The 18130-nt window shown below is 45.9% G+C and overlaps 1 protein-coding gene across 3 annotated transcripts in view; it reads right to left on the bottom strand.

Moving 5' to 3' along the window:
* The window catches only part of LOC120732981 (collagen alpha-6(VI) chain-like), a 58684-nt gene extending 40997 nt beyond the window's left edge, over window positions 1-17687 (bottom strand). Inside the window, exons 1-2 of one of the 3 annotated variants that reach the window (XM_040030927.1) lie at window positions 17408-17687; window positions 10120-10191 (exon numbers count right to left, since the gene is read on the bottom strand). The gene's annotated coding sequence lies outside the window, so the exon portion shown is untranslated. The remainder of the gene's footprint in view (window positions 1-10119; window positions 10192-17407) is intronic. The other 2 variants (XM_040030929.1, XM_040030928.1) reach the window with 2 other exon arrangements.
* Between the last annotated feature and the right edge of the window lie 443 nt (window positions 17688-18130).

Raw genomic sequence — 18130 nt, 5'->3', positions numbered from 1 at the left:
ATCTTAGTCTCAAAGGAGACGATCACTAGAACCCTGCAGAGGAACGGACGCCAAAAACTTCTGCAGAAGAGACACCTTCAAGTCAGACTGCAGTGTGCCGAGGACGACCCGGAGAAAGGTTCATGTCCCACAGGGAAGCAGTGGCAGGATTACACTGTGATACTGCAACGAACGACCTCCAGAAGACCAAAGCGAGCGCTACTGTCCGGTCTGACTGTGGGCTGACCTGAAGACCGAGGTCCACGCCAGAAGGTCATCACATCTGGAGGAGCCCGAGAGGTTCTCCAAAGCAGAACGGGCTGGGTTCACCGAGGCGACGAGAGGACGGTCATCCACACACAGGTGAGCTGCTCTGATGCACTTTAATCAGAGTTGTGGGATTAATGAGCCTCGTTAGCTTCGGGTGTTTGCTGTTACCGCTGCACAGCCGTCCATCTTCTCCTGCCTGTGTCCCAGCAGGGACAGACCTGTTAGATCTCTATCAGAGGCGTGGACGGCGTGCACGTCCTCGCATGATTCACAAACAGCAGTGAGAACGAAGAACGTTGTTTACTGACAGAGGACCATCGTCTTGGACGAATTGTTCACACGGCGACACAATCGTGCACGACGTGCAGGTGAGCCGTGAAACCAAAATAACATATCTGACTAACGTGCGTCCTGGATGGTACTTGAGTGAGGATTTGGGCGTGGCTACTACAAACCAGAAGGTTTTACTGGCTTTTAGTTCCCGATGAATAAACAGTTTAATATGTTAGTGATCTGTCCTGAGTCATGGTTTCCTCCCGTCTCCTGCTGCCACACACTTCCAGTGAATTTCACCAGCTGATTCCAGCTAATAAAGATTTCAAACTCGTCTCGATTCTTTTACAAGGTGCTGCAGATAAATCTGCTTCGTCCTCCAGGCAGCAAAAGCAGCTCTGGATCTGTGTGGGCTTCATTTATTGGACGCTCACGCCTCCCTCTCTCCGTCTACATGTATGAACATGTGTTCGCCCACGAGCGTATTTCAGAGCTGTGTTTAATCACGGGCCAAATGCTCGAGGCCCTGTGAGTGGAGGCGGATTTGGGGGAGGGTTATTCTAATGCGAGGCATGTGGAGGTCATCAGCGCTCCAGTGACAGGCTGATTGAAGCGAGGTCCAGCTCTAGTTACACGGACCTCCAACTGTATTTACTCGGAGCGTGAGCGGCTCTTTCCTGTTGGCTCTATGGACCGTAGATGTTTGATGTTAAAGAATGGAGGGCCTCATGCTTTCTAGTTCAAACTGGTGTCACACATGCAGGAGGTTCTCCTCGCTGAAGAGGACATTATAGAGCTGACGCTCTGCAGGCGCGCTGGAGGACAGTTTGTGCCCTCCGAGCAGCGTTTAGGAGAACGCTGCATCGTGGACAGCTGCACGAAGCTGGAGCGTTTCTAACATGAATCTGTGTCCGAACAACAATCCCACATTCAAAGCCTCAGCTGTGGAGGTCAAAGAGGAGCTGAGACTGGACTCGTGTTGAGCGAGCCCCCCCTCTCGCCGTGGCTGTCTGGAGAGGCTGAAACTAAGAAATGCCGTCTGACCACAGAGGTCTCGTGCCAGCCCACATGAGCTGACGGCTCAGTTCAAACCCTGAATCCAGCAGCCAAGTCCCCCCTCTTCGATGGTCCGCCCACATACGAGTGAACTGTTTACCTGCTTTAACCTGCTCACTGTCGCTGTGCGTCTGCAGGACGCTCTGGAACCCACGCCCACCCCAACCTCTTCTTTCCAGCCTCCGTCTGACTCAATGTGGGCTGCTCGTTTCTCCAGGTGTTGCTGCTGAGCCCGTTCTCATCCTCTGGACGTCCAATGGAAACACCTCCAAGCATCAGACTCACATCCCTGTGGATGAGCGGGGTTACTGCTGTGATGGGGCAAAAGCTCAGCCTGGTACTTTTCAGAGCCTCAAACAGCGAGTGAATCCTGGACTGAGCAAATCGATCTGAGCAGTGGCTGAACTTTTGATTTATGCCAACCTCCAAAAGCCGACTCTGCGATGTCAGCGTGTCCCTGCATGTCCTGAGGAGGAGGCGTCTGACAAAAACAGCTCTGTATTAATCACATCATAAATGTGCATCTCACACAGCGTTAATAGCTCCAAATCTATAGAGGTCAAAGACTTTGTGACTCCTGTGGAGTTTCCTGATGTCACGGACATCAGACACTCATCAGCCGTCTTTTAGCGATGAATGAAAAAGGAGAAAGGAGAGGCCCGACAGCTACATGCGTGCAGGTAAAGTGAGACTGGACGTCACGCTTGCTCTGGAGCTCAGACCGGAGCGTTTTCATGATGCAGAACATGAACGAGCTTCACTGAAACGGTCAGGAGGACCTGGAGCTGCTCCCGTGAACAAACACAGGCTAATGCACGCGGCCGATGCTAAACCTGCACTTCCATCCAGACAGAGAATAAACACCACACAGCTGAAACAGTCGCACACCTCTGCTGTGACCACACAGCGACTTCTTTAACGTCTCTGCTGGGGTGAAGAGAAAAGGAAGAGACGATGGACGATGAACGGCGAGCAGGGCGAGGCCTCAGAGCAGAAAGACAGAGCGTCTGTCCCTGTCAGTCTTTAGATGTCTCGTTTCACCAACCTGTTAAAGGTCATCACAGACCAGTTCATTCATGCTGACAGAGTTTGTGGGTGTGTCGTAGAAATGTGACAGGAGGGAAAACGTGACTGATCCTCTGAATTATTGGTGGTTATCCACGTGAAGTGACCACTGAAGTTCGGCCATCTTTCATTCATATATGAGCTTCAATCCTGAAGATCGCTGCACAGAGTGTCACTGCTAGGAGTCTTTCTCTGCACCACAGTCACTGGGCTTCCTCCCTGTCTCTGCAGACTCGGTGCTTTGGCCTGAACCGATGCTGCAGACCGTTTGTGCTCTGCTGTTGTTGTTGCTCCTGCGATGCCTCTGCAGGGAGCGGTCCAGCGTCTAAATGGAGCGTAACATTACATGCACTGAGCAGAAAGAGCTGAAGACAAGAAAATAATGAGGCTCAAATGTCCGTCAGTTAATGTCTCCTGTTCCATGCCTAACATGAAGCCTGCCACCAACACTGAACCTAAATCGCCTCCTGGCTCCAGCAGCCATCGCGCTCGCCAGGAGCAGAGGTGGACTCGGGACTGTTTCGGGTCTCAGACAGGGATTACCTGTCCAGCTGGAAGCAGTCTGGCTGCTCGGAATACTTGGCTGAGTTTCCCAGCACTACTAACATCGTTAAGCGAGGGTCTAACAGCGACCATCATCAACAACAACGCATGGTTAAAAATTCACAAACACAATTTAATGATCACTGTTTGTTTTCAGCTGCCAGGATGCACGAAGAGGCAAAGACCGAGCAGCAATTAGGACTGACCCTGGAGGAGATTAGCGACCTCCACAGATCCACATCTTGAGAGCACATGTCTGAACAGAGACGACTGTCTCACTTCAGCCTTAAGATTCTCCTGCTCTGATGATCCAGCTCATCAGATCTGAGAGTCTGTGCTCAGGTGACATGTTTGCCAGCTCGAAGGCCTGTGGTACATAGCTGATTATTAGAGATAGGTTGATCATATTTAAGATCGAAGAATTAATTAATGGCAGGACTTCTTTGAGCAGTTTTGTAGGAATGGGGTCTAAAAGACACGTTGATGGTTTGGAGGAAGTAATTATAGAAGTTAACTCAGAAAGATCAATTGGAGAAAAAGAGTCTAACTTAACATCAATGGCACTAAGAGTAGCTGTAGATAATATTACATCTGTGGGATGGTTACTGGTAATTTTTTCTCTAATGATAAAAATTTTATTTGTGAAGAAGTTCATGAAGTCATTACTAGTTAACGTTAAAGGGATGGTTGGCTCAACAGAGCTCTGACTGTTTGTCAGCCTGGCTACAGTGCTGAAGAGAAACCTGGGGTTGTTCTTATTTACTTCAATCAGTGATGAATAGTAAGATGTTCTGGCTTTGCGGAGGGCTTTCTTATAAAGCAGCAAACTATTTCTCCAGGCTAAATGATGATCCTCTAAATCTGTGACACGCCATTTCCTCTCCAGATTACGAGTCGTCTGCTTTAGGCTACGTGTTTGAGAATTATACCACGGAGTCAGGTACTTCTGATTAGAGACCTTAGTTTTCACAGGAGCTACAGTATCCAGAGTCGTACGTAGTGAGGAGGTGAAATTATTAACAAGATAATCGACCTCTGTTGGAGCAGCGTTCAGATAGCTGCTCTGCTCTATGTTGGTACAGGGCATTGAAGATGATAACAGTGGGTGGATTATATTCTTAAACTACAGCGCTTTCAGAGCAGCACCAACTGCAGGCCAACATGGCGGAGGTGGAAATGGTAAATGGTAAATGGCCTGTATTTGTATAGCGCTTTACTCGTCCCTAAGGACCCCAAAGCGCTTCACACTACATTCAGTCATCCACACATTCACACACAGGTGATGGCAGCTACATTGTAGCCACAGCCACCCTGGGGCGCACTGACAGAGGCGAGGCTGCCGGACACTGGCGCCACCGGGCCCTCTGACCACCACCAGTAGGCAACGGGTGAAGTGTCTTGCCCAAGGACACAACGACCGAGACTGTCCGAGCCGGGGCTCGAACCGGCAACCTTCCGATTACAAGGCGAACTCCCAACTCTTGAGCCATGATCGAAGGAGAAATTACCAGAGGAAATGATGCTGAGGAGCACCAGAACAGCACCAAGGGAGCCAGTGGGGAAACAGGAAGCAGTGACTGAAGTTTCAAAGTAAGAGCCAAGGGATGGACCAGTAACAGTGATGTTCTTACAGAAGAATAAAAATGAAAAATGGCTAGAATGAGTCACTAATCATCCTTGGGTGGTCAATACCTGAGCAGCCCTCCAAAGTAAAAGTGCAACCAAGAAAATTATCAGTGGACTCAATGATGTCAGACACGTGAAGCTGGTGGGAAGAAATCCCTGCAGACGCCCTCAGAGCAGGAGAACAGCTGGAGCATAGACAGGATGTCCACATACTTTTGGCTGTTCAATGATCTGATGTGGTTTTTTTAAGCACGTCTCCATCAGGGAACATTTGCACCAACCAGCAGGTGGGTGGGCTGAGAAGAAGACGTGAAAGTTTACGTGAAGAAGACGTAAACTTTCAAAAAGAAAAACACGCACAGTCTGAGTCACTGCAGTTTTAATGTTTAGAGTGAAGAATGCACAGCTTGAAGCTCTGCTGCATGATGTAAAGTCTCTGTCAAACACACAGGACCCCCAGGCGCCCCGGGGGCCCGTGGGGGGATGATGCACTTCCCTCCCTGATTGAAGAAGTGTTTGAAAGCCAGATGTTTGTGCTCTGGATAATCTAAACCCAGGAATTTGTTATTCTGATGTATAGAAACCAAAGTTTGGAGCAACCCTGACAGAAAGCAGCCTCAGCTCTGCTTTCAGCAGCTGATGGGAGTTTAAACCTTCAGCACCAGCAGACGAATCTTTATGCGTCTACTCTGTGAGGTTCGAGGAAAAGCACTGATGATGGAAAACTGCACCGGCTCATCTCAGTGTTTAAACCCACTCTTTGAATAGAACAATGAAACACCCGAGGCAGCTAAAAGATGGATGTGATGGATTTGTTCAGGACTTTGGAGACCTGTGAAACGATCCAGATGTTTCAGCCACTCAGCAGCTCGTTAACACACTTACAGGCACAATCTAGAAAAACATGGACTTCCAAGAAATCGTTGCAGTTTTTCTCTGAACTCATGTGGTGAGAAAAATTACTTCAGGCAGGTCCGACCAAGAAACGTCCTCAAAGCGATGCGAGTGTGCGAGCCTTCGAGTCCACCGTTCATCATTTTGTGTTTGTTCTAACTCTGATAGAGGAGGCTAAACTGGCCAGGCTAAACTGGCCAGGCTAAACTGGTCAGACAGGCGACACTCTGAGACATTTAAAAAAGTCAAAGTTTGGTTGGAAAGCAGAGAGTCTTTTTTCTGTTCCAAGGAACAATTTTCAGTGTGACACAACATCTTTTTCTTTTAACAATCTGAAATGCAAATCCCTGCCCGCTGATCTTATCTCTACCACTGACGTTTACATCAGTTATTAGAGGTTTAGATTCCCGGGTCGCACAGATCTGTCATATCTGGTTTCAGTCCTTGTTCAGGTTCTTCACTCAGCATGGAAACCTGTCAGCGTGTTTGTTCACGCAGGGAAAGCCGGCGTTTCCATGGCTACAAACTCCAGGGGCTGGTTATTCTGACCAATGAGAGCAAATCCAGCCCTTCTGTTGCTTTTCACTGGAAATGCAGATCTGAGATCTGTGCCAATTTCTCTTACCAGTCCGTCAAACTGGATCCAACCAGTTAACTTCAGGATATTTTTAAAGTACAAACTCAGATGCACCAGTTTGCTAAATCAGATTTTAATTATAAGGGAAAATTTCACCACTTCAAAAAGAGCCGAGGAGAAAAACGTGCCATGCATTTGTTATTTATTCGCCTCGTCAGCTCATGTCAGCTCTCTGCTTTTACTAAAGTGGCTTTGACTCACAAACAGTGTTGGTCAAGTTAATTGAAAAAACGTAATCAGTAACTAATTACTGATTACTTCCGCAAAAAGTAATCCCGTTACTTTACTGATTACTTATTTTCAAAAGTAATTAATTACTTAGTTACTTAGTTACTTTTTAAAAACACGATTTACAACCTGAAGAGGTGACAAAGCGATAGATCTTTCAGTCCAATTCTACTTTTTCTGCATAATCCATCATACAAAATGTAATAAATTAGTTTAACATTTAAACCTATTTTCTGCACATTCCAGCACATAAAATAAAATATTTTTTGTGTTTACACTCAGTCTTTCAAATAGATGCAAGTAAAACACAGCAGAACATAAATAAAGTCACAGACTCAGCGGTCCTGTTGCTCTATTTTCACCTGTAAAGCAGGAGTGCGGTAGGCGGAGGTTTACCCTGGTGCAGGTGTGCCGCGGTCAGTGGAAGAATCCGCGAGTTTCTCTGTGAGTTTCCCATTACCTCGTAGCTACTCGGTGCTTGTTTGGAAGTTTAGGGGTTTTTTCGCTGTAAAAAGAAGTTTTCTTCCCACGCACAGCGGACACTAATGTTTTTGTCACTTTTTATGGAATCAAACTCAAAGTAAGGTCAGTACTTCCACCCTTTAAACGCTGCACGCTCATAATCTCTCTGCACTCGATATATGATCCATTGTTGATCTGCACACAGCTGTTGTCACGAACGTCGCACTCGCTTACGTCACTGTCATGAGACACTCGCAGGAAAATCACGGTTTTAGTAACGCAGTAACGCAGCGTTCCTACGGGAAAGTAACGGTAATCTAATTACCGTTTTTGCAATAGTAATCCCTTACTTTACTCGTTAGTCAAAAAAAGTAATCAGATTACAGTAACACGTTACTGCCCATCTCTGCTCACAAATGACCTTTCTCTGGCTCTTCCTGCAGCCTCTCAGTCCTTCGTGTCTGAATCTTAAACTCTGAACTGAAGGAAACCCGACTTCTTAACTTCATGAACATGTTTCACCTCATCCGAGCCTTTTCTTCTGTTCTGAAAGCTGGCGAGGCCTGGATATTCCTAGTGGGCTCATCACCTTGCAGGTGGTCCAGAGACTTGACCACCTACTCTACCCTGACCAGCTGACATCTGCGACGAGGTGTGGTCAGGTTTAAAACTGAATATTCAGAGCCCAAACGTCTGGGATTCGTTTTATGCATGTTTCTCCTCTTATTTGAGAGTTTGGAGATGTGAAAATAAAAATATGCACAGCTGTAACAGTGATACAAACACAAAGGAAGCATTGTAAGCACACGTTAGCTAACCAGCAGACTGGTGTTACCCACAGAGTTATAATCATTAAAAAAATCCCCCCTCATGTCTGGCAGCTCAGACGAGGCGTCCTGCATTAGCTTAATTTACTGAAAGTGCCTCTAAAGCTGAACGAATGTTAATGGAGCCTGAAAAGAGGGCAGTGAGGGTCCAAAGATGAAAACTCCATAAAACTAAAATCCCTCAGCATGTTTTTGTTCAGAGTTAGGAAACCAACCAAAGCTCTGTTACTTAAAAATATTTGTGGTTTCCCAGAATTCTCAGCGAGTACCTCCGGGGCTAAAATCTGATAATGGTAGTCGCCACTGAAAACAAACAACATAAATTACGGAGTATTGTTAATGCACCGAGGACATAAACTGGCTCAAACATCAGGTCGGTGCAGCCAGAGACAGCAGCAGGAGTCTGGGCTGATTCGGTCTCTGTGCTGAAGGTGGTTCAAAACCAGGAAGTGATTATGTTAGTAACAGGAAACTGACATGAACCTAATGACAGGACAGGGGAAGTGAAACTAAATACATTGAACAAAGAACACAAGACTCCTTCAAAATAAAACAGGAAACATGGAGAAAAAATACAATAATCAACAAAATAAAACTAAAATGTCTTGGTACTGGGTCGCACCGTGACATTTTTCTTCCTGTGCAATCGACTGGAAGGGAGAAAATGGAGCACTACAGCAATACAGCTTTTGAGGAGCGGAGATGTGGACGTTACTTTTATTTTTATTGCACAACAGGACAAGAGTGTGACAGTAAAATTGGACAGAAGCTGCTAACACAGCTTTGGTCTTTGCAAGTGTCTGCACAGACAGCATGCTAACGCTAAGCTAGCCAAGAACCCAGACTGGTGTTAGAGCTGAGCGCACGCAGACCCGAGCTCGCAGCCTGAGCCTGAGCGACGAGCAGTCAGGCCGCAGCCTCCGTTTCTACCTGTTCGTGTTTGTAGAGTCGCTGCGGTGATCGCTCTGAGCTCCCTGTCTGCTGGTTTTCAACTTTGCTTTGTGCGTTTGAAGTTTAGACGTAAACACTAAGACAAAGATGTGAATCAGGCGGCTGGTGTGGATATTGATGCAGTGCCATAGCAGCGGATTTCAGGGCGAATGGTTAGTATTTAAAATGCATGTGTTTGTCCCAGGCAGTAAAAACATGAAAGTGCTGAAGTTTGAGTTTTGTGTTTTACTCGAACGCAGGCATTTCACCAGAAATTACATTTCTGTTGCAGGGGAGGACTGCAAGACCGTCCACAGAACCACGCGGGCCTGGTTCTAATCTAGGACCACATGAACACTGACATGTGATGAGGAGCTACAGCGACAGAGCTCTTCATTGGGAGCCTTCTGTGTTTCATGTTGCTGGAAACTGACTGAAACTAAATCCTGTATTTTCAGATGCTTTTTATGTTTTCCTTTTGAACACTGGAGCAGCTTTTTCAGCACTTTTTAATGTGAGAAAACCACTTTTGACTTGTTTGTTTGCATTCTTGGTCAAAGCTCCCATGAAAATAAAAATGCTCGCAATGCTAAGCAAACATCAGAGGGAGAATTTAAGGACAATGTTCCCAGTGTGAGAGAAAATCAAACAGCAAACTCAAAGGGCTCAGAACTAAAACCGATAGTTATCTGCAGGAAACTCCTCATTATGGATTTGTTGCAGTAACATCCTGGAGAAAGCCGGAGCTAAAGCTAATTATGTAATTACTTCCTGTCACAACTTAAACTAAGCAACAACAGATGAAAACCACAGAGGATCAGAGACGACCCAACATCAGCTTCAGCCACCAATAAAACTCCACAATCAGCTCCCAAACCAACAAACGTCACCGCAGCAGTGGAGGAGGTGAATCCCTCTGAGGCGAGATTAAAGCACCAAAGAAGAAGAACAAAGATCCGAGCATCTGTGATGAAATGTTAATTAAACACTGAAGGTTTCACATCTTATTTCAGGTGTCAGTGTATGTGTGCAGTGAATCAGCTGCGAGGTGCAAGGAGAAACCAAACAGTTGTCACATGTTTACGAACACTCATGGCCAACGATAGAAGTGACGAGACTATGGCCTGTATTTGTATAGCGCTATAGTATCAGGAGGCAGCCTGGGATCAAACCACCGACCTTCTGACGAGTGGCTGACCTGCTCTGCCACCTGAGCCACAGCCAGAAATTAGAAAATATATTCCGTTTTTTAAATTTTTACAGTTTGGTAACTTACTTTTCTTCTTCTTTATTAAACGTTTAAGCAGGATTTTAAACATAAATCACTACCTGGCAGAGAGTCGGCGCTTGGCTCAAGGACACTTCAGCTGGATGACGGGTGGTCAGGAGACTCTGATGATCCTGGATCACAAAAACAAACAAAGAAGAGTCAGCATCAGCAACCAGCAGCTTCGCCCGTAACGCTGCCTCGACATGCCAAACGCTCACTCGCAGGAGGAACTCTGGGTTTATCTAATTAACCTCGTTTTGTTTAGACATCTGTTCAATGAGGCCCTGCAGCTGCACGCAGAGCTGTGTCTACAACACATTTCCATCATGCAGTTAACAGCTTGACTTCAGATTTGGTTTCCGCTTTGGTCAAAGGGCCATCTAACGTGTAACTTCAGACAAAGCTGTGAGATCAGCTGATCTCGTTTCCAGATGTCATTAGCTGATGAATTTCGTCGGATTCAGTTTGAAAGGTTTTTGATGGATGTTACATCAAAGCTGCTTTCCCCTGCGTACAGTTGCTGCACAGCTGCAAACCACCTTTTATGCTGTGTCAGACTGATGTCGCTCTGCCCTGGGATTAAAGCTGCCCCGTTTGAAGTGCAGGTATTCCCTCATGTTCTGTCAAAGGAAACCATTGCTAATTTACATGTGTGGGAAGCTACAAATGTTCAGATTGTAAGGCAAACAAATCAAAAACAAAACAGCGTTTGGTTTCCTCGTCTTGATGTGGTCGACTCTGAGGTTTATTTGAAGTGCCAGTACCCTTTCCTCTGTCATTTTAAAGTACAGACAGTGTCACGTGTCTGTTGTTCTAGTAACAGCACAGTCACAGAAACTGTAGAGCAGCTGAAGTCCGTTACAGTTAGGGTTAGGGCAGAGCGGTTTACCAAAAGGACTTCACAGGTGTTCCTGTGGTTTGCAGCAGGGGCGCTAATGAAACATTAGCAGAGAAGACGTAGCAGCTGGACCTCTGGATCCTGTTTCAAATCACAACAACAGTTGCTTTATATTGTGAGGTTGACCCAACAATCATATGACCCCCTATGAGCAGCACTTTGGCGACAGTGGGAAGGAAAAACTCCCTTTTAACAGGAAGAAACCTCTGACAGAATCAGGTTCGGGGAGGGGCGGGGCCATAACATGGCTGCTGTGAGGTCACTGTGCTAACAGACCATCCAAGAAGGCGGAGCTCCGGTTTTGCAGAGTAAAAATCGGAACACTAATCAGCAGGAACCTGTTTTTGTGTGACGCTCCCAGCTTGAGAATTAAGCTAGCTAGCATTAGGTGATAGATGAGCACTCCACCCTCATATTGAAATTCTCACTTCTACAAAAATCTAACATGATGCAGCTAGAATGCTAACTGAGGCTTTAAAACATGGCGGCTGAAACCTTTGGATGCTGTTTTATCCAAACAGGAGTTCTTTCAGGTGTGTTGCACTAACAACCTGACTGCAAAGATGATGCCTACACCATGAGTCAGAAATTACCAGCCGCTCATTGCTAAGCTACATCATAAGACATTAGCATTTTCACTTTAAAAAAAAACAAGGTGGTCTGAGTGATGCGCCCACCAGAGACACATGTGTGAACAGTTTCTATAAGAGATACTGTAGGAGGCTCAGAGTGAAGTTCCTTCATGTTCTAAAGGAAAGAATTGATTCATATTTTACATGAAGTGTGCTAACTCTCAAAAGGACTTTCCTGTTGTGCTAAGGACAGTTCATGATGCCAGACTGTGTCGTTACAGCGTTCGTGTTAACCAAAACCACAGCCCTGGTCTCCAAACGTAACCAATGGAAATAAAAATATGAACAAAGAAAAAACACTGAAGAACAACAATGGTCCCACATTGCTTCCAGTCTCATCAGTGAAATTCCTGTGTTTGCGAGCGCCGTCACCAGCCCCGCCTCCTCTCAAACGGGAATGTGCTGATCTTTGGACACGCCAGTACAGGGGCCACACAGGGGCCACACAGGGGCCACACAGGGATGTGTTGGATTTTTGGTGGTTTAGAGAGTGTGATGTGATCAGCTGTTATGAAAACAGAACAGGGGGTTGGAAGTAGCGCGTACAACCTGAAGTGTCATTTATCAGTCACCGAATCTGAAGGCTGCGTTGATGTGATGCAGATGTTAGCTGTGGTGAAGGGGCGGAGCCAGGATGAACAAACTGATTCATGCAGAAGCATTCACTGAAGATCAGCTCGGGAGAACAGACTACATCCTGATGAAGTGGTCACAGAAACACGTGATTATAGAGAATATTACTCTCAAGGAAAGAGGCATTTGAGTAGACGTGGAGCTCTGACAGTCCTCTGTTTAACTCACATTCGATGCTGGTATATGACAAGAAATCATGAAAAGCACACTAGGTCCACTTTGTCTCTTTGGTGGACGTTCATGTTAAACATGACTGTTTCCAACACTGAGCTCAGTGTTTGCATTCTGCTTTCATTTAATCTGTTTCATGGCACAGAAGCCACACCCACCTCAAGCCCTCTGTTTTTCAGGGGCAGCCAATCAGAAGAAAGGTGAGAACAGCTGTAGCCCAGTGCAAGATAAAGAAGACTCATTTTGGACAGCTAATCATGCAAAGCTGCTGAGTCCTAGAATCAAAGTACAGATTATGGCGCACTGACGAGATTTCCATTCATGTGAGGATGAATCCATCAGACGGGGCACTGCATAACCACTTTTCAGTTTTTGCGTCACCTTCCAAAGCTGCTGCTGATCCATCAGTCTCACATGTGTACACAGAAAATACACAAAACCAAAGGCGCTTCCTGCTGCGAGGCCAGCGTCCTGCCCGAGAGCAGATAAACAGGAAAAAATAAATCAGATATGAGCGGAGGAGTGGCGTGTCTGCAGGGACGTCTCCGCTTCCCCTAAACACACTCAACATGTGCACGAAAGCCTCCATCGCACCTGCTCGGCTCATCTGCTCTCAGGCGACTGCCGGGACGACGAGGTCTTTCCTAATTTGGCATCTCGATGTATGCTCCAGGACAAACTGTCATCGGTGCCTCTCGAACTGTCGCTGAGTTTGTACCTGGAGCTTTTTTTAGATTCTAATTATTTAAAGCAGCAGAAAATTAAAGAACACAACATGTCTGTATGTCCGTGCCATCAGCTGATGCTCTGTGAATATAACACAGGCCAGATGCAAAAACTGAGCCAGCGAGAGTCACATCCTCCCATCATAACAGAGCAGTGCCTGATGCACAAGTTTCAGCTCAGAACATCAGCAGATGTTAAAAAGACTCCAAAGGTCCATGTCCTCCAGTAAGAAACTCGCTCACTGTTTCTGTTCATGTGCCAAAACTAAAACATTATGAGACCCTGGCGGCGGCGGCGGCTGCTGGGTTCATGTTTCCCAGAATAAAACAATGAAAGTTGGACAGACTCAACTATGGTGAGAACTCCCACTTCATAATCCCTCCAAGTGGGATGATTACACGTACAAGTATGATTGTGTTTCTTTAGTGAGACAGTGAATGTGCCTCACACCGTGTCGCATGATGCAGTGTGAGGCATTCGTGAATCATGACCAGCTGACAAACTGATTTAGTTTCGAGAACACTCAGGAGCTCAGTTCAGACCCGGGCCCAGCCCGCTCCCCGTCCAGGTCTCGTTTTACTATCAAACACATGCATCAATGTAAATATCACCATATCACGTTAAATTTTATAATTATTTTAAATTCAAAATAGAGTATTTAAAAGTAGAATGGGAGGCAGAGCCTTCGGTTTTCAGGCCCCTCTTCTGTGGAACCAGCTTCCAGTTTGGGTTCAGGAGACAGACACCGTCACCGTCAGAACTCTGCCTCCACTTTCTACTGTTAGTGACCACACAGGTCGTCTGACGGGAGGAAAGCTGTCCTTAAACCCAAGCTGTTCAGCTCAGATTGGATCGTTCTGCAGAGGCTACGTCACTGTTTGTGGAGGAATTTCTGAATTTGTGCTGCTTATCACAGCCCACCGAGACGAGAGCAGACACACACACAGACACACACACACACACACACACACAGGAGGAGGGGTCTGATTCTAATCTCATGATCTGATTGGTCCCTGCCTTCACAAACTTTCCCTGCTAATGACTTTACATTTAGAAATGTAAACTCTGACCAAAAAAGGCCCAACAGTCTACACACACACACACACACACACACACACACACACACACACACGCACACACACACACACAGACACACACACACACACACACACACACACACACACACACACAGACACACACACACACACACAGACACACACACACACACACACACACACACACACACACACACACACACAGACACACACACACAGACACACACACAGACACACACACACACACACACACACACACACACACACACACACACACACACACACACACACACACACACACACACACACACACACACACACACACACACACACACACACACACACACACACACACACACACACACACACACACACACACACACACACACACACACACACACACACAGACACACACACACACACACACACACACACACACGCACACAGACACACACACACACACACACACACACACACACACACACACACACACACACTTATGGCTCACAGGAGGGGATCTAAGCTATAAAATGAGCAGGTCATACATGGCTGCAGTCGACAGTGTGGGCGTGTCCATCGTTGTGGGTGTGGTGTGTCAGATCAGTGTCATAAACTGATTTTAATAAACTGGCGAGTGGAAAAAAGTGGAAACCCCCACCCTCAGTTTTCAGAATAAACGCTTTCTTAAACTCTCCCACAGCTCCACAGGTGGACGCTGCACGTCTGTAACTCTGCCTGTAGCATCACAGGAATAATTAGCGACACTTACAGTCACATCCAAATAAAACGTCACTCAGAGGCCACGCCCCTATTAATGCAAATTTGCATAGTTGCATAAATAAAATCTTTCAGAAGAGGCTGAGAGCATCGAGAAAATGCTGGAGAGCGGTGCTGATTCTGGAATGTTCTCCTGGAGCTGAGGGGACCTCACTGACGCACTGCAGACACATTTTAGGCTCCTATATGATGAAACTGTAGAGCTTTTTGGCGCCGTCCAAAGACTGAAATGGAAACCAGAGGAGCTGCAGATGGAGAGGATGGGGGCTCACAGTATGGAAGTTCAACAGTGACAAAAACACGACACAAACCTGCAGAGAAACTAATCTTTGTTTTACAGATGTCAGCTTTTATCAGCGTCATTTGTCCTGTTTTAAATATTAGTCTACAGATACGAACACATTAACCACACAGCACAGCTTCAACTCGAAGCTTTTACATTCACAGCTCAGCAGTTAGAGCTTCGAGATCCCACAGCGTCCATGAATGTCTGCATCCCCGCGAGGGCCTGCAGAGCCTCGGCACGCGTCGAGACTCGCACGGCCATCCTCAGCCTCATCCTTAAAAACAGTTTGACTTCCTCTCCAACACATTTGTTTGATTATTATTTGATTATCTGAACTTTGTCTGTTTCTGGTGTTTTTCAGTGCTAAATCTTCATTCGGCACATTAAGCTCGATGTTACTCAAAGGCAGTGACTTGTGTTTGTCTCCTACCCCAGATTAGTCCTCAGATTAATGCTGGGATGGATTTCATGACTCCTGGCTGAGAGGAGGACCCACTAACTTTCATCAATAAATTAAAAACCAAACAAACTTAAGTGCGATCTTGGTGGTGTAGGCAATATTCAAATGAGCTCACGTCAGGGGACCCAAATGAAGGTGACTGAAATAACACCTCACAGAATGATAAGAAATGTTTTCATTTTATATTTTGTGTCTGTCTGTAACAGACGGTCACATCTTAACATGTTTAAATATTTTAACTGATGTGTTTTGTGTCCTTTTAAATAATAAAAATCTCATAAAACTTGTGCAAATGTTGTTTTCTCAGAAATCTGTTCTTAGCGTCTTCATCCCAGTGATAAGTTCAGGATGTTTGAAACAGAGGAATCGATCAGAAATAAGGTTGTGTTTAAAAACAAAATCTATTTCCTGATTCAAATCGGTTTTGGTCTGAATAAAGTGATCTCCATTCATTAAATCCTGGATTTAAATATAAATGTAATTAATCAGAAACTCCAGAATCAGCTCAACCAGGAGATGAGAGCAGAAACACAGAGCGTGGATCGTCCACAGCGCGTGGATCGTCCACAGAGCGTGGATCGTCCACAGCCGTCGGGGCTGAAACACAATGATTGCTCAGCTGTGATCGAACCTCTGTGACTCTTCACTTCAGCAGCATCAGGTTGCTTCAGTTTTTGATCGACTGCAGAAAAGTTCGAAGCTTCTCTGCTATAAAAAGCCAGAACAGGAAAACCTGCTTCATGTTTTATCCTCAGTTACTTTGACACAAAGACGTCTGCGGTGATGCTCACACCTCTGATGGAGCCTCACAGTGTCAGCTTTGTCTTATACATGGATACGTGCTGATAAACGATCAGAGTTTTTCACACTCGATGATAGAAATCGGTGAGGACACCCAGCCCTAATCAGAAAGTATTGATCGTCCATGCATTCTGGCTCTGACTCCACCCGAGCCTCCAGCAAACTTTTCCCATGCAGTAAAAAATAACAGCTGAAAAGTTGACTCTGAGTTTGATTGTGATAAAAACTAAACTGATGTCTTGCCAAACAGTTTCTGCTTGAAATGAAAAAGCTCTTTAGATTTTGGACGTTAGAGCATTTGAGACATTTCAGAGTCAGCAGTATTCAGATGAAGCCACAGTCACACTGCAGCACCGCAGGCTGAGGCTAACAAAGACTCTACAAACAGCAGGTAATAAAACCACAAAACCCAACCAGCAATAAAAAACTGCACCTCATCGCGTCTCAGTGATGAACCACAAAGTAAAACATCTGAACGACTGTCTCTGACTAAAAATCAAACAATCATCACAAAAACTGCTGCAGGAATAAAAACTTTGCACACTCTGTGCATTAAAAAGCCTCCATAGACTCATTTACCTCACAGATGAAGCACTTTAAATGCATCAGCTCCTGTTAGTCTTTGCATGAATAATAATCAGCAATAGGAATGAATCATTTCCCCACACTTGTCGTCCTTTACAGGACACATTCATAGCTAAGCGTCACCTTTCTACTGTCTGACTCAACATTCATGTTCAAACTGAAATAAATGAATTCACAGGTTAAAACTGAGGAGTTTCTGAACCAATGAAAACTGCACAGAGGAGCTGCATGAACATCAGCCTCTGAATCAATCACTATCTGCTCTTTCCCCCAGATAAATCACTGCAGCCATCCTACCCATGCACAGGCTGCGAGTCACTTACAGATGTGCCGCTCTGCGTCCGTGCCCTCCACACATACAGCACACGAGTGGTTAGCCATATAGGGAGCTGTAACTTGTTCTGTAGGAAACGCCTTGCTGCTCTCCACTCCTCCCACCAGCCTGCAGTGGGGGAGAAGTGATTGCTCATGTGAGTGTAATTTATAGCTAAAGACACCAGATTGGTCTGTGGAGTTTACATGTTGTTCTGCAGGAAACCTGCTTCCTGTTTTCTTCCTTGAGCTCTTACATGGCCTACATACTTGGTTGCTTCAGAGGACACACCGGTGGGCTCTTCAGAGGGTGCTGATATAACATGTGTACATATGTTCAGATGAACCACACCAAGCATACTGTGTGCTTACAGCTTTGACTCCATGGTTGATCAGCGCACCTCATTCCCTCAGCTCATTATGTGCTTCTCTAGGAAAGTCCCGCCTTCTTCAGAGGAACAGACCCTGCATGCTGTACAGGCCCCGCCTTTTCCTTGGAGCTCCCATGACAGGAAACTAGTTTCTGGTGCTGATAACAGTCAGTGACGGTCCGATTCTGGCAAACCTTCACCGCACCGCCTCGAGAATGAGACGACTCCCAACATCTGCTCGAGAAACAAAAAGACTTACTGAAGAAGTGGAGCGCACTTGTTCACTGGGGAAGGTTTTTCTTCCCTGCAAGAAAAATCCAAGAAGAGAATTTTCATCAGTGAAGCAGCTTAAAGTGAAACATC

The sequence above is a fragment of the Simochromis diagramma genome, unplaced genomic scaffold (assembly GCF_900408965.1).
Source record: "Simochromis diagramma unplaced genomic scaffold, fSimDia1.1 OVJJ01000361.1, whole genome shotgun sequence".
NCBI classification, from domain to species: Eukaryota; Metazoa; Chordata; class Actinopteri; order Cichliformes; family Cichlidae; genus Simochromis; species Simochromis diagramma.
Note: the sequence above shows the minus strand (reverse complement) of the source record. Positions and strands in the feature narration are given on the sequence as shown.